Genomic DNA, 16,516 nt, shown 5'->3' on the forward strand with positions numbered 1-16,516 from the left:
ATATTCTGATGTCATTCAGAATTTGTTGTCAAAGGAAATCTGAGGACAATGGGTATGGCCACGTTACTTTAATCAGACCAACATGTAAGTGGGTCATCTTTATTTTTAAAAGAACCAGAGCCAGCATGGGGTAGGGGGAAAGGCTCTGGTTTTAGGATTAGAAGTCTGAGGCCAAGTTTATATTCTTATCAACAGTGTAGGAGGGTTTCCTTTTCTCCACAACCTCTCTAGCATGTACTGTCTCTAGATTTTTTTAACGATGGCCATTCTAACTGGTAGGAGGTGGTACCTCATTGTAGTTTTGATTTGCATTTCTCTAATAATTAGTGATGCTGAGCATCTTTTAATGTGCCTGTTAATCATCTATATGTCTTGTTCAGAGAAATGTCTATGTAAGTGTGATGCCCCTTACCCCACTCCAGTACTCTTGCCTGGAAAATCCCATGGACGGAGGAGCCTGGTAGGCTGCTGTCCATGGGGTCTCGAAGAGTCGGACACGACTGAGCGACTTCACTTTCACTTTTCACTTTCACGCACTGGAGAAGGAAATGGCGACCCACTCCAGTGTTCTTGCCTGGAGAATCCCAGGGACGGGGGAGCCTGGTGGGCTGCCGTCTATGGGGTCGCACAGAGTCGGACACGACTGAAGCGACTTAGCAGCAGCAGCATATGAACTATTTATAGTTTGGATATTAACCCCTTGACAATGGCTTCATTGAAAATATTTTCTCCCATTCCGTAGGTCACCTCTTTGTTTTGTTGGTGGTTTCCTTTGCTGTGCAAAAGCTTTTAAGCTTCATTAGGTCCTATTTGTTTATTTTTGCTTGTATTTCTTTTGTCTTAGGTAACTGATCTAAGAAAACATTGGTATGATTTATGTCAGAGAATATTTTGCTTATGTTCTCTTCTAGGAGTTTTATGGTATCATGTCTAATATTTACATCTTTAAACTATTTTGTCCATGGTGTGACGGAGGTTCTAGCATTATTGATTTCATATAGGCTGGACCTTGGTGATTTTTTAAAATGGAATCTGACTGCCTCTCGATGGGGTCTGAGGTCCCCATTTTACTGCAGTCTGCACCACTCCCTGTTGTCTTTCACCAGAGTCACTCATCCGTGTTACCCGCCTGGACTTGAAGGCAGCTGAACTTTCTTTCCAGTGATAAAACTCCAGTGATTCTAAGAAATATAATTAGTCATACCCAATGGGTGAAGACTCTGATGCTGAGAGGGATTGGCGGCAGGAGGAGAAGGGGACGACAGAGGGTGAGATGGCTGGATGGCATCACCGACTCGATGGATGTGAGTTTGAGTGAACTCCGGGAGTTGGTGATGGACAGGGAGGCCTGGCGTGCTGCAGTTCATGGGGTCGTGAAAGTCGGACACGACTGAGCAACTGGACTGAACTAAACTGAACTGAATGGGTGATGACTATGTGGGGAAAATTCTTAAAGAGATGGGAATACCAGACCACCTTACCTGCCTCCTGAGAAATCTGTATGCAGGTCAGGAAGCAACAGTTAGAACTGGACATGGAACAACAGACTGGTTCCAAATAGGAAAAGGAGTACATCAAGGCTGTATATTGTCACCCTGCTTATTTAACTTATATACAGAGTACATCATGTGAAACACTGGGCTGGAAGAAGCACAAGCTGGAATCAAGATTGCTGGGAGAAATATCAATAACCTCAGATATGCAGATGAACCACTCTTATGGTAGAGAGCAAAGAGGAACTAAAGAACCTCTTGATGAAAGTGAAAGAGGAGAGTGTAAAAAGCTGGTTTAAAACTCAATATTCAGAAACTAAGATCATGGCATCTGGTCCTACACTTCATGGCAAATAGATGGGGAAACAATGGAAAGCGGCAGACTTCATTTTCTTGGGCTCCAAAACCACTGCAGATGGTGACTGAGACCTTGAAATTGAAAGACACTTGGCTCCTTGGAAGAAAAGCTATGACAAACCTAGACAGCATACTAAAAAGCAGAGACATTACTTTGCCATGAGGTCCATACAGTCAAAGCTATGGTTTATCCAGTAGTCATGTATGGATGTGAGAGTTGGACCATAAAGAAAGCTGAGCACTGAAGAACTGACACTTTTGAACTGTGGTGTTGGAGAAGACTCTTGAGAGTCCCCTGGCCTGCAAGGAGATCAAACCAGTCCATCCTATAGGAAATCAACCCTGAATATTCATTGGAAGGACTGATGCTGAAGGTGTAGTTCCTGTACTTTGGCCACCTCATGCAAAGAGCCGACTCATTGGAAAAGACCCTGATGGTGGGAAAGATTGAAGGCAGGAGGAGAGGAAGACAGAGGACAAGATGGTTGGATGGGATCACTGACTCAATAGATAGGAGTCTGAACAAACTCTGGGAGATGGTGAAGGACAGGGAGCCCTGGCATGCTGCAGTCCATGGGGTCGCAAAGAGTCAGACTCAACTGAGCGACTGAACAGCAACTGGTGATACTAGGGGAGGGAGCAATAATTTTTAAATTCTAGAATGAACAAAATTTATATATTGATCATAAAATCTCATTCTGTTATGCTTTAAGCTACATTAATTTCATTGCAATTCATTCCTCAAAGATCAGACATTATTACCCTTTAAGCACAAGCTGGAATCAAGATTGCCAGGAGAAATATCAATAACCTCAGATATGCAGATGACAGCACCCTTATGGCAGAAAGTGAAGAAGAACTAAAGAGCCTCTTGATGAAAGTGAAAGAGGAGAGTGAAAAAGTTGGCTTAAAGCTCAACATTCAGAAAACTAAGATCAGGGCATCCGGTCCCACCACTTCATGGGAAATAGATGGGGAAACAGTGGAAACAGTGTCAGACTTTATTTTTCTGGGCTCCAAAATCACTGCAGATGGTGACTGCAGCCATGAAATTAGAAGACGCTTACTCCTTGGAAGGAAAGTTATGACCAACCTAGATAGCATATTCAAAAGCAGAGACATTACTTTGCCAACAAAGGTCAGTCTAGTCTAGGCTATGGTTTTTCCAGTGGTCATGTATGGATGTGAGAGTTGGACTATAAAGAAAGCTGAGCGCCAAAGAATTGATGCTTTTGAACTGTGGTGTTGGAGAAGACTCCTGAGAGTCCCTTGGACTGCAAGGAGGTCCAACCAGTCCATCCTAAAGGAGGTCAGTCCTGGGTGTTCATTGGAAGGACTGATGTTGAAGCTGAAACTCCAATACTTTGGCCACCTGCTGCAAAGAGCTGACTCATTAGAAAAGACCCTGATGCTGGGAAAGATGGAGGGTAGGAGGAGAAGGGGATGACAGAGGATGAGATGGCTGGATGGCATCACCGACTCAATGGACACGGGTTTGGGTGGACTCCTGGAGTTGGTGATGGACAGGAAGGCCTGGCATGCTGTGATTCATGGGGTCGCAAAGAGTTGGACACGACTGAATGACTGAACTGAACTGAACTGAACTGACTGAAAGGTCTCTAAACATAAGCGAGTGTATTTCCACCATGTAGAGGAAATGGAAGGAAATTTCTCCAATAAGGGACCATAGCTGATCGAGAGATGCCCCTTCCCTCAACACACGTATAGAAGCACTAGAGTCTAAGCATGAAGGAAAATGAGTTTCAGGGGAAAAATGTATAACTCTTGGGGTGTCAGAGATAGGGAAATAAAAGCCAGTGCCACATGCATGAGCTGGTGTGGAGGTAGCCCAGGGAAGCTCTCTACCCAGACATGGATTTAGGAAGAGACATGGTCTGGAAAAGCAAAAGATGCAAAGCCAGGATGTTAAATGGAGCCTTCTAGGTAAGTCTCAAAGAGGACTCCTGTTCAAACGATTAAGGCATTGCAAGGAGAAATAGAAGCCATTAAAAAAAAAAACAAAGAACAGTATGTTTGAAACAGTCATGTTTGAAAAAGAACAGAGCTTTGCTTGCCTTAAACAACCTCCTCTGCAACAAGAATACTCCAGCTCTCACACTCCTCTGAGCCAGTGCATGAAGGGATGGGTCAGATCTTATAGCCAGTAAAGTGCATTTTGATCCTTCAGATCTTGAGATTTCAGATCCTAAGATACTTACCGGAACATCTAACATTTATTGATGACCTGACTCATGGCAGGCACTGGTGGTCTCTGTGCTCGAAATCTTTCATGACTACCTGGACTTGGGAAGTCACATGATCAGGCTTCTCTGGGGGTCCCTAGTACCAGCCAGATGCCCACACTGTGCTGCCAGGACTGGGCCATGAGAATCTGCCCCATCGTGAGAAAGACTGACTGCACTCTCTGCTCCCAGCCCAGTACGCTGGTGGCAAAGCCCAAATAGAAACATTATTTTTTTATTTAATGGGAGAAGTTGTTTTTCAAGATTCTTAGTATCAAAAGCTATTTTGTTGGTGGCAGGGGAAGGGATTTCAGGAAGCATTCTTGGTATAACCGCACCACTTGAGTCTGTTGGTGCTGTCCCATCAAGATCGTCTAAGACATTTGGGCTAAGAAGAGGCTTGGCAGGAACCAAGGCATGTATAATGGGAAAAACAGAATATTTTCTTTCATGAAAGATAAAATTTCATCACATATTCTCCAAATCAGATTTCCTGACACATGTGCTTTAATCATATTCCAGCTCTTTTTTAATTTTTTTAAAGAGGCGATGCTTGGGATAGGGTTTAAAGATGAGGGAGGTCTACCTCCTCGTTCTAGTCTTAGCAAAGACGAGTCCCCTGAGAACCAACAACTTTGGTACTTCAAACCTTGACAAGACCATTATCCCTCACAAGGTATAATACCTTTAACAGGACAATCATGGCAGTTCACCTCTCCAAGGGTTTTTACTTTGTGATTTCCAGGCAGTCCCTGGATTCCTCCTTTTTCCTGGAGAAAAGGAAGTGGGAAAGGGTGGGCCCTACAACTCGGAAAACCCAGAGTCTTCTGGGAATGCTTTGCACAGGTATCCAGGAATCCAGGATGAAGCTGTTTTGTTCATTGCAACTGCCTCTGTGACCAATGCCAACTGTCCCAGTCCACAGAACCTGTGTGGGAAAGGCTAGGGGCAGGAGGGGACGGTCAGAGGGTGGAAGTCTGTTTCTTTGGCTGGCCCAAGGCTTTTTTTTTTTCAAGCAGGGCATAGAGCTGTCTTATTTTTCAGTCTTTCAATTTTTTGATGTCTACAAGTTACGTATATTATCATATATTTGTTTCTGAAGGCGATGTTGTTTTTCTGACCCAGTTAAGAAAACTGGACTTCAAATCACTCATTCCAGCCTTTGACATGTGGAAAACACATCATCGCCATCTTTTATGAAGCCGATGAGTGCTAACCTCTGTTCCCCAAACCCAGAACTTGGTCCCCATTCCATTCTCTCATTCAGTTCCTCCTCGTCCCATTACTGTTTGAAATGATATCTAGGCCTTGTGAAATGCATTCCTCTCACTAATTCACAAAGCATTAATATACAAGTTTCCCTGGGCCATTTTCAAAGGAAAAACTTTTAAAATAGTCTTTCTGCAGAAGTCACCAAAAAAAGATAGAAAACAGGAAATTAAATGAGTTACCAAGGAAGTCTGCATGTGAATCTAATCTTGTCCTTGCAACTAATGAAGATTACATGCCCTGAATATAAAACATTATTAAAACACTAAAGTAACAGGGAACAGTCATGTTTTTGCCTGTAATTGATTTAGTCTCCAGACTTAGATTGTAAATATTATTTTTTTCTCTCTCAACACATGGGGGGAAATGTCTTCTTTTCTCTTATAAAAAGAAATTAGGAATTTGTATTTTGTTTCTATCATAGGAACAAGCTTTAAAAATTTTGTTATGACCTTACTGAATAGATTCTAAGTGTCTTTGATTTTTAGGGAAAAAATGCACAAACTAGCAAAATCAAATAGAAATCTGTTTTGACCAAATTTATATTGACCCAAATGCTGGTGTTTGATCTACACACACTGTGCTTTTCAAAGCTACAGGACCTCCCTCCCTGCCACACATATGCATTAATAATAAAATCCCAATCCCAACATAGTTCTCAACTGGAGAAGCTTTGATTTATGGCACATATAAGCACCCCAGATAAATAGGAAATGATTAAAATCAGCATCTCAGGGAAAGATAACTGACAAACTCTGAGACCGCCTACTCCCAAGTGCGATTTCAGGGGTTACTGAGAACACTGCAGGTACCACCATGGGGTCAGGTATCTCTGTCTCCAGAAGCTCACAGCAGCCCCCGTGACGCCTTTCTGAGCAGACCCATTTATTGCTTTATGTTTACAGGCTGAAGGGAGCCCAGAACCTCCCTGCAGCCAGAAGGCACATCCCTGCCTCATGGTCAAAGGTTTCAGGAGCACAGAGCTGGGGCGGGGGTGGGCGGGGTGGGTGGAGGCTTGCTCTCACCTGAGACACACAGCAGGGAGGCTCCCTGAACCCAGCATCCTTTGTTCCTAAAGCTCTCCTTGTAAGGAGATAAATCAGTGCTGCCCTGAATGGCCCGCAGAATTAAAGACAACTGGTTTTATTAGCGGGTTTTCAGAAAGAGCAGTTAACCAGGTTGTGCCAACTCTCATCACTAGATCTTGATTACAATTGTTTGTTGGGGTCCACACAGTTTAGGATTCTTTCGAATAAGGAGATGTTATTTTAATGCAAGACTTAAAAACTAAAGTAACTGAGACTGACTGTGCCTACCGGTTGGAAGGAGAAATGGGCAGAGCTTCCCTAAGTCATTAAGCTAGCTCACATGGTAGTGTGCTATTATCAATTAAAAAAAATCGTATTTTAGGACAATTATTTTTTGACCTGTAAAGATGTTCACCCCATATTGCTGAGTACAATGTACAGTAGCAAGTACAGTATGATCCACATTTTATAAAAAGCAAGTTGCTTACATTCTGGACTTCCCTGGTGGTCCAGTGGCTAAGAATCCACTTGCCCATGCAGGGGAGAGGGTTGATCCCTGGTCTGGGAAGATTCCACGTGTCGAGGGACAACCGTACCTGTGCACCAGCTACTGAGCCTGTGCTCTAGAGCCCGTGCTCGGCAACCAGAGAAACACGGCAGCAAGAGAATTCCATGCGCTGCAACTAGAGAGTAGCTTCTGCTCACCGCAACTAGAGAAAGCACAGCAACGAAGATGCAGTGCAGCCAAAAATAAAATAAATAATTTTTTTAAAAAGCAAATTACTTACATTCTGCAGCTCAGACCTCTTCTTAGCACCTGCCAGTTTCCAAGCTCTTTGGCTTCCGTCTGACTCTCCCCACCTCTTCCAGTTCAGAGTACCTTCACCTCATCTGGGGAGGAAGGCCAAGAGACACAACTCTTTGTTACTGAGTGACTATTCTTTCAGACTTTTCATTAATGGTGAAAAAGCACAATTCTCCAACTATCAAAGAAAACATAAATCCCATACGTACAGATGGCAAACGCATGCCAAAGTTTTATTAATTCATTAATGAAGAAACCAGCAATAAGAAGAGAGCCGGTTTGGAGAAACTTTGAGAAACAGGGATTATAGAGTTAGTGGGGAAAGGAGTACTGAAGTAAGATTCAGTTTAGCTAAATAGATGCTAAACAAGTTAATGGTCTGTAGACAAGTGTGTGGGTAACTTTTCTAACAGAGGGCCCCCCAATATATCATGAACCTTATTATTTTTCTAAAAGTTAATCTCTTAATATACCAGGGTTGTAAAACGTTTGGGCCACAACCAAAGGGTCATTGCCTGGGTAAGACAGATGACTCTCCACAGACTTTTTAGAAAGGTCACAAAGCCATTATTTTTGCCTTATTTTCAAGTTTTAGATAGCTTTTCTTCCACAATGACATAAAGTTTTATGTCCTAGGTGCTTTGGAGTTTATACTTTGGAACTATCAAAGCTAGAGATACAGTTCTTGATCTCAGCTTTCCTGCCATAAAGAGCTTTCCACCCTAGAACGAGGAAAGAACAATCTTAAACCAGTATAGGGTAAGCTAAAAACCAGACCCAAAGTCTCAGGGTGAGCCTCCTCTGGAACCGGAGCCGTTGGTGGATTGGCAGGCACAGTGAATACCTCACTCAGTTCCAGACAATGACACCCAGTTCCTTCACCCTCTTGGAAGGAGACAGGAAGAAAATTCTCTGCTTTATTTGGCCAGTTCAAAGGAAAGGCCTTAGCAAATGTCTTTGCCAGTAAATGGGGATCACCTACAGTGAAGCTCAGTAAATGGGATCACCCTTCAGTACAGTTCCTCAGTAAATGGGATCACCCTACAGTACAGCTCCTCAATAAATGGGATCACCCTTCAGTACAGCTCCTCAGTAAATGGGATCACCCTTCAGTACAGCTCCTCAGTAAATGGGATCAACCTACAGTACAGCTCCTCAATAAATGGGATCACCCTTCAGTACAGCTCCTCAGTAAATGGGATCACCCTTCAGTACAGCTCAGTAATGGGGATCACCTTACAGTACAGTCCCTCAGTAAATGGGGCTCATCCTACAGTGAAGCTCAGTAAATGGGGATCACCTACAGTACAGCTCAGTAAAGCTGGACCTACAAATTCAGAGCTCATGAGCAGCCTGATAGCCCCATATGTTAATCACGAGCAGTCAGTCGAAGAAAACCAGACATCTGAAGAAAATTTCTAATTTGGAAGTTAGAGATGTAAACCAAGAAAAAGCAACTTGGAGGATATAAGGAGAAGCATATTAAAAAAAAAACCAATTATGAGTAATATATTGGAGAGCTAAGAGAAGACACTGCATCCACGAAACAAGAACAGGACATCATATACTCATCCCTCCCTCATGTATGGAGGAGCACTAAGCGTGTAAGTGCTCCTGATATTAAAAACGTGATCGCAAAATGAATAAGGGATGGAAGATAAGGTTGAATCATTTCCCTTAAAAAGTAAAGCAAAAATACAGAGAAATAGAAGAAAAGCAGGATTATGCTAAGAAGTTCAAAAGCCAAATAACAGAAATTCCAGGAAGAGAAAATGGAGAGAAGAAATTACAAATGAAATGACTTTAAAATGTTTCCCAGAGTGAAGATTGGAGAGAGAGGTGAATGTACAGAGTCATGGGTTACTGGAACAGTTTTATGAGAGGAAACCGCTGTGGGAATTGACGCCAGGGCAGGAGAGCCTGCATTATAATTGACAAATTGCTGGGAGCTCAGAGTGGACAAGTCTGAGAGTTAAAAACTCCAGGGGGACCCAGTTATAGGGTGGCCTTCACAATTCTGTGAAATTTACCACCAGGAGCTTGACCAGATTCTCACACTGAATATCAGAGATGAATCTCCTTGTGCTTCCATCAGGGGGAGAAAGGAAAAAAAAAATTTTTTTTAATACAACAGAGCACTAATTAACCAGAGTCTTACGTCATGGGGATGGTATCAGAGCCTAACTTCCCTGGAGAAAGGGAAATACCCAATTCCAGCCCACTCTAGCCATTGTCTCTCATCTAAGGGAGGAGAAAAATTTCCCTGAGTTGTACTTAAAGTTCCCATAGGCTCACTGAAAGACTAAGACCTAATCCTAGGGCTATAGAATGCTTCCCCTTGTCCCATACCTCCTTGCTGCTGCTGCTGCTAAGTCGCTTCAGTCGTGTCCAACTCTGTGCGACCCCATAGACGGCAGCCCACCAGGCTCCCCCGTCCCTGGGATTCTCCAGGCAAGAACACTGGAGTGGGTTGCCATTTCCTTCTCCAATGCATAAAAGTGAAAAGTGAAAGCGAAGTTGCTCAGTCATGTCCAACTCTTCTCGACCCCATGGACTGCAGCCTACCAGGCTCCTCTGCCCATGGGATTTTCCAGGCAAGAGTACTGGAGTGGGGTGCCATTGCCTTCTCCTCCCATACCTCCTTACTACAATACTAAAGTCCTGTTTATAGCAGTTGGTTTTACCTTGTACATTATGTCAGCTATCAAAAAGAAAATTTACAAGGCATATTGAAAGACAAAAACCACAGAGCAAGCATCAAAACCAGACACAGCAATGATGTTGGAATTATCAGACCAGGAATTCAAAAACAACTATGATTAATATGCTAAGGTGTCCAATGGATGAAGTAGACAGCACACAAGAACAGATGGAGAATACAAGTAGAGAGATGCAAATCCTAAGAACGAACCAAAAAGAAATGCTAGAGATCAAAAACATTGAAACAAAAATGAAGAATGCTTTTGACAGGTCTATTAGTAGATTAACAGATGACATGGCTAAGGAAAGAATCTCTGAGCTTGAGGATATCTCAAAAGAAACCTTCCAAACTGAAAAGCAAAGAGAACAACATTTTGTAGTTTTGGACAACTACAAAAAGTGTAATATACACATAATGGAAATACCAGCAGGAGACGAAAGGGAGAGGAAGAGAAGAAATAGCTGAAATAATAACGATTGAGAATTTCACCAATTAATGTCAGACACCAATCTACTGACTGAGGAACCTCAAAAAACACCAAGTAGCATAAATGAAAAATACACTGAGGTATATGATTTGCAAACTACAGAAAATCAAAAAAAAAAAAAATCCTGAAAGAAGCTAGAGCAGAAAAATATCATATCTATGGAAAAGCAAAGCAAAGAGTTACATCTAACTTCTCGGAAACCATGCAAATAAGAAGAGAGTGACGTGAAATATTTAAGTTATTGAAAGCAAAAAAAAAAAACAAAAACCCACCTATCTAGAATTCTATACCAGAGAAATTATCCTTCAAAAATGAAGGCGAAATAAAGATTTACTTGCTAAGAAACTTCAGTGGTGTCCGACTCTGTGCAACCCCAGAGACAGCAGCCCACCAGGCTCCCCCGTCCCTGGGATTCTCCAGGCAAGAACACTGGAGTGGGTTGCCATTTCCTTCTCCAATGCATGAAAGTGAAAAGTGAAAGTGAAGTCGCTCAGTCGTGTCCAACTCTAGCAAACCCATGGACTGCAGCCCACCAGGCTCCTCTGTCCATGGGATTTTCCAGGCAAAAGTACTGGAGCGGGGTGCCATTGCCTTCTCCGAAAGATTTACTTAGACAAACAAAAATTGAGGGACTAAGTTTCCAGTATACATGTCTTGCAAGAAATTTAAAAGAAATTCTTTAGAAAGAAGGAAAATGATATAAATAAGAAGCTCAGATCTACATAAAGAAAAGAAGAGCTATGAAGAAGGAATAAGTGAAGGTAAAATAAAAACATATCTTCTTATTCTTAATTGATCTAACAGGAAACAGTCTGTTCAAAATAATAATAGCAATAATGTATTCAATTATGTATGCTTACTCCAGTGTTCTTGCCTGGAGAATCCCAGGGACGGGGGAGCCTGGTGGGCTGCCATCTATGGGGTCGCACAGAGTCGGACACGACTGAAGCGACTTAGCAGCAGCAGCAGCAACATATATATCTTATGTGCACATATATAATGTATATATAAATGAAATGAATGACAGCAATACAAGGGAAAGAAGAAAGGAATCAGAATTATTTTATTATTAAAAGGTTTTTATACTATGCATGGTGGCTCAGATGGTAAAGCGTCAGCCTGCAATGCAGGAGACCCGGGTTCAATTCCTGGGTCAGGAAGATCCCCTGGAGAAGGCAATGGCACCCCACTCCAGCACTCTTGCCTGGAAAATCCCATGGACGGAGGAGCCTGATAGGCTGCAGTCCACAGGGTCGCAAAGAGTCGGACGCGACTGAGAGACTTCACTACTCTCACTATGTGGCCGTTTAGGGTATTTTAAAGTGGACTTGGGTTAGTTGTGAATGTATATCATAAACAATAAGACCACCACTAAAACAAGTTAGAAAAAAGAAAAAGAATTATAGCTGATATGTTAAGATAGAGAACATGGAATCATATAAAATGCTCAATTAAGATTACAAAAGGCAGTAAAAAAGTAGAAGACGAAAGTAGGGAAAAAAACAAGGGCAACAAGTAGAAAACAGTACACATGCTGTAGATTTTAATACAACTATATTGATAATCACTATGAGTGTCAACGGTCTAAATGTAACAATGAAAAGACAGGGGCTGTCAGAGTGTATGAAAGAACAAGACCCAACTACATGTTGTATACAAGAAACTCACTTAACACATAAAGACACGCACAGTTCAAAAGTAAATGGATAGAGAAATATATACCATGCTAACATTTCAAAACTTCAAGATGGCAGGAGTAGCTATATTAATCTCAGAAAATGTAGACTTCAAAGCAAGAAAAGTTATCAGGGATAAATAAGGGCATTACATAATGATAAAGGGGGCAATTCTCCAAGAAAATATAACAATCTTTAACATGTGTGGGCTGAATGAAGCAAAAGCTGGAATCAAGATTGCTGGGAGAAATATCAATAACCTCAGATATGCAGATGACACCACCCTTACGGCAGAAAGTGAAGAACTAAAGAGCCTCTTGATGAAAGTGAAAAAGGAGAGTGAAAAAGTTGGCTTAAAGCTCAACATTCAGAAAACTAAGATCATGGCATCCAGTCCCATCACTTCATGGCGAATAGATGGAGAAACAGTGGAAACAGTGGCAGACTTTATTTTTGGGCTCCAAAATCACTGCAGGTGGCGACCGCAACCTGATGCGAAGAGCAGATTCATTTGAAAAGACCCTGATGCTGGGAAAGATTGAGGGCAGGAGGAGAAGGGGACAACAGAGGATGAGATGGTTGGATGGCATCACTGACTCAAGGGGCATGAGTGTGAGTAAACTCCAGGAGTTGGTGATGAATAGGGAGGCCTGTTGTGCTGCAGTCCATGGGTTGCAGAGTCAGACACGACTGAGTGACTGAACTGAACTGAACATGTGTGTGTCTAACAATAAAGCGTCAAACTACATGGGGCAAACACTGATAGAAATGCAAGGAGAATAGACAAATAGACAAATCCACTATCATAACTGGAGACTTCAACCTCCTCTAGTTGAAATGGACAAATTCACCAGACAGAAATTTAGGAAGGACATATTGAACTCAGTAACACCATCAATCAATTAGATCTAGTTTATATCCACAGTCTACTTCATCCAACAATAGCAGAATAGTATTCTTTCAAGTTAACATGAAATATCCATCAAAACTGACTATATTCTGGGCCCTGAAATACACTTTAACAAATTTAAATGAATAGAAATTATATAGTGTCTGCTTCCAGACCACAGTAGAATCAAACTAGATTTCAATAACAGAAAGATAATTGGAAAATGCCCAAATGAGTGGAGAGTAAACAACACACTTCCTAATAATGCACAAGTCAAAGAAAACATTTCAAGAAAATTTTAAAATATTTTGAATGAAATGAAAATAAAAAATACAACTTAAAAAATTTGTCGGAGGCAGTAAAAGTACTGCTTAGAGGGAAATTTATAGCACTGGATATGAGAGTCTCTTGAACAGCAAGGAGATCAAACCAGCCAATCTTAAAGGAAATCATCAACCCTGAATATTCATTGGAAGGGCTGATGCTAAAGCTGAAGATCCAATACTTTGGCCACCTGATACAAAGAGCTGACCCATTGGAAAAGACCCCAATTCTGGGAAAGACTGAAGGCAGGAGGAGAAGACGGTGACAGAAGATGAGATGGTTGAATGGCATCATCAACACAATGGACATGAGTTTGAGCAAACTCTGGGAGACAGTGAATGACAGGGACACCCAGAATGCTGCAGTCCATGGGGTTGCAAAGAGTTGAACAAAAGGGACAGAGCAACAACATGTATTAGAAAAGAAGAAATATCTAAAATCAATAATCTGTTTACACTTAAGGAAACTAGAAAATGAAGAGCAAATTAAATCCAAAGTAAGTGGAAAAAAGGAAAAATAATAAGGATTAGAACAGAAAACAATGAAATTGAAAACAGGAGAAAATCAACAAAACCAAAAGCTAGTTCTTTGGACAATAATAAAAAGCAATAAAATCAGTAAGCTGTAGCCAGACTAACAACTGAGGAAAAAAAGAATGCAAATTACTATTGTGTGAAATGAAAGAGGGAAGATCATTACACATCCCACCGACACTGAAAGAATAATAATGGAATATTTTAAACTACTCTATGCCCCTAAATTTGATAGCTTAGATGAACTGAATCAATTCCTTGAAAGATACAGTCTACCAAAACTCATACAAGACAAAATAGACAAACTGAATAAGCCTAAAGAAATTGCATAATAATTAATGACGTCTACACCAGAAAACACCAGGCCCCAGAAGGTTCACTGGTGAATTCTCCCAAACATTTAAGGAAGAAATTGTACCAATTCTCTACAACCTCTGTCGGAGGACAGAAACGGGGGAATACTTCCTAATTCAGTCAAAGAGGATGGCATTACCCTAGTAATAAAACCAGACAAACACATTATAAGAAAACTACAGAACAATATCTCTCACAAACTTAGATGTAAAAGTCCTCAATGAAACATTAACAAATCAAATTGAAAAACAGATAAGGAGAATTATACACCAGAACCAAGTGGGATTTAACCCAGGTATGCAAATCTGGTTTGACCGTCAAAAATCAATTACATCAATAGGCTAAGGAAGAAAAATTATATGATTATATCAATAGATGCAAAAAAAGCATTTAACAAAATCCAACACCCACTCACAATAAGAACTCCTCAAAAACTAGGAATAGAGGGGAACCTATTCAACAACTCAATTAAAAAGTGGACCAAAAACTTAAACAGACACCCCACCAGTGAAGATATACAAATGGCAAACAGCATATGGAAAAGATGCTCCACATCATATATCAGCAGAAAAACACAAATTAAGACAGCAATGAAATACAACCGCACACCTATTAGAAGAACCTAAAATCTGGAATACTGACAATCAGACACTGGCGACAAATGAGAACTCCCGTTGCCCCACAAGGGATATGTTGCTCCACATCTTTGTGGAACAACGGGAGCTCTCATTCACTGCAAAATTGTATAGCAACTTTGGAGGACAGTTTAGCAGTTTCTTATAAAACTAAACATACTCCTACTATATGATTCAGCAATCACACTCCTTGCAACCATTTGGACTGTAGCCCCAGTCTAGCTCAGCTTCTCTGTCCATGGGATTTCCCAGGCAAGAATACTGGAGTGGGTTGCCATTTCCTCCTCCAGGGGATCTTCCTAACGCAGGGATCAAACCCAGGTCTCCTGCATTGCAGGTGGATTCTCTACTATTTGAGCCACCTGGAAAGTCAAACAGATGTTTATAGAAACTAAATTCATTCATAACTGCCAAAACTTGGAAGCATCTAAGAAGATGTCCTTCGGCGGGTGAATGGATAAACACACTGTAATATATCCAGACAGTGGAATATTATTCAGCACTAAAAAGAAATGAGTGTTCATGTCATGAAAAGAAATGGAGGAAATGTAAGTGCATATTAACAAGGGAAAGAAGTCAATCTGAAAGTGCTATATACTCTGTGATTCTAACTATATGACTTCCTGGAAAAGGCAAAACCTTAGAAACAGTAAAAGATCAGTGGTTGCCAGTGGCTGGTGAGGGTGGTGGAGAGGGATAAGCAGAGGGCTTATTTATTCGTCTCTGTGAGGACCACAGAGGACTTTTAAGACAGTGAGAATACTCTGTACACTACAATGGTAGATACGTCATTATGTGTGTGTCCAAATGCATGAAATGTACAACATCAAGAGTAAACCCTAAGATAAACTAGGGACTTTGGTGATTAAGATAAATCAATATTGGTTTACCAATTATAACAAATGTTCTGCTTTGGTGGGGGATGTTGATAATGGGGGAGGCTATGAATGTTTTGAGGGAAGAGGTATATAAGAAATCTCTGCACCTTCCTCTCAATTTTTCTGTGAACCTAAAACTGCTGTAGGAAAAAAACTAAAATACATTCAAACAATAAAAAAGTGGAAATGACCTGTAATTCCCCCTCATGAATAGAATAATTGTTAGTATTTGTGCATTCACACAATTAAAATGGGAATATGCTATGAATGTTTTTTTTTAACTCCTGCACTTGTTTTCTTATTCAACAATGTGTTTCATCCACGAATAATATGGATCAACATCTTGATTTTTAATGGTTGTATATTATTCTGTATGTGAGGAATATACCATAATCTGTTTTAACTCTCCACTAATAGATATATTGCATCCATGGATATATATGTGTGTGAATGTGGATATATGTATATACTTGTCTGATTATCAACATATTTTAAATTTCTGGAAATGGAATTAGTAAAAAGAAATGCCCATGTGCCATTTTGATACATAATGCCATATTTCCCACTAGAAAGGTTGTGTCATTTATACATCCAACATGTTAATAAGAGAGTTCACTTTTCCAATACTAGGTACTGAAAGTCTTTTTGATCTTTGCCAATCTTTTAGGCAAAGAAATGATAGCTCATTATTTTTAACTGGTATTTTTTCACTTCCAGAAACGTTGCACATTTTTCCATGTATACTGGCCATTTTGTGCTGCCTCTTAAAATTTGCTTCCCTGTGTGCCCTGCCATTTTTTGTAGGGATGTCAGTCTTTTCTCACTGATTTATTAGAACCCCTTA

At 40.9% G+C, this 16,516-nt stretch overlaps 1 long non-coding RNA gene across 1 annotated transcript in view; it reads right to left on the reverse strand.

The window, feature by feature from the left end:
* LOC123328303 overlaps positions 1-7,283 on the reverse strand; it is a 36,903-nt gene extending 29,620 nt beyond the window's left edge. The window contains exon 1 of the long non-coding RNA XR_006543146.2: positions 7,179-7,283. This is a non-coding gene — a long non-coding RNA (uncharacterized LOC123328303). The remainder of the gene's footprint in view (positions 1-7,178) is intronic.
* Positions 7,284-16,516: the final 9,233 nt, after the last annotated feature.

This window comes from Bubalus bubalis, chromosome 11 (genome assembly GCF_019923935.1).
Source record: "Bubalus bubalis isolate 160015118507 breed Murrah chromosome 11, NDDB_SH_1, whole genome shotgun sequence".
Classification (NCBI taxonomy): Eukaryota; Metazoa; Chordata; class Mammalia; order Artiodactyla; family Bovidae; genus Bubalus; species Bubalus bubalis.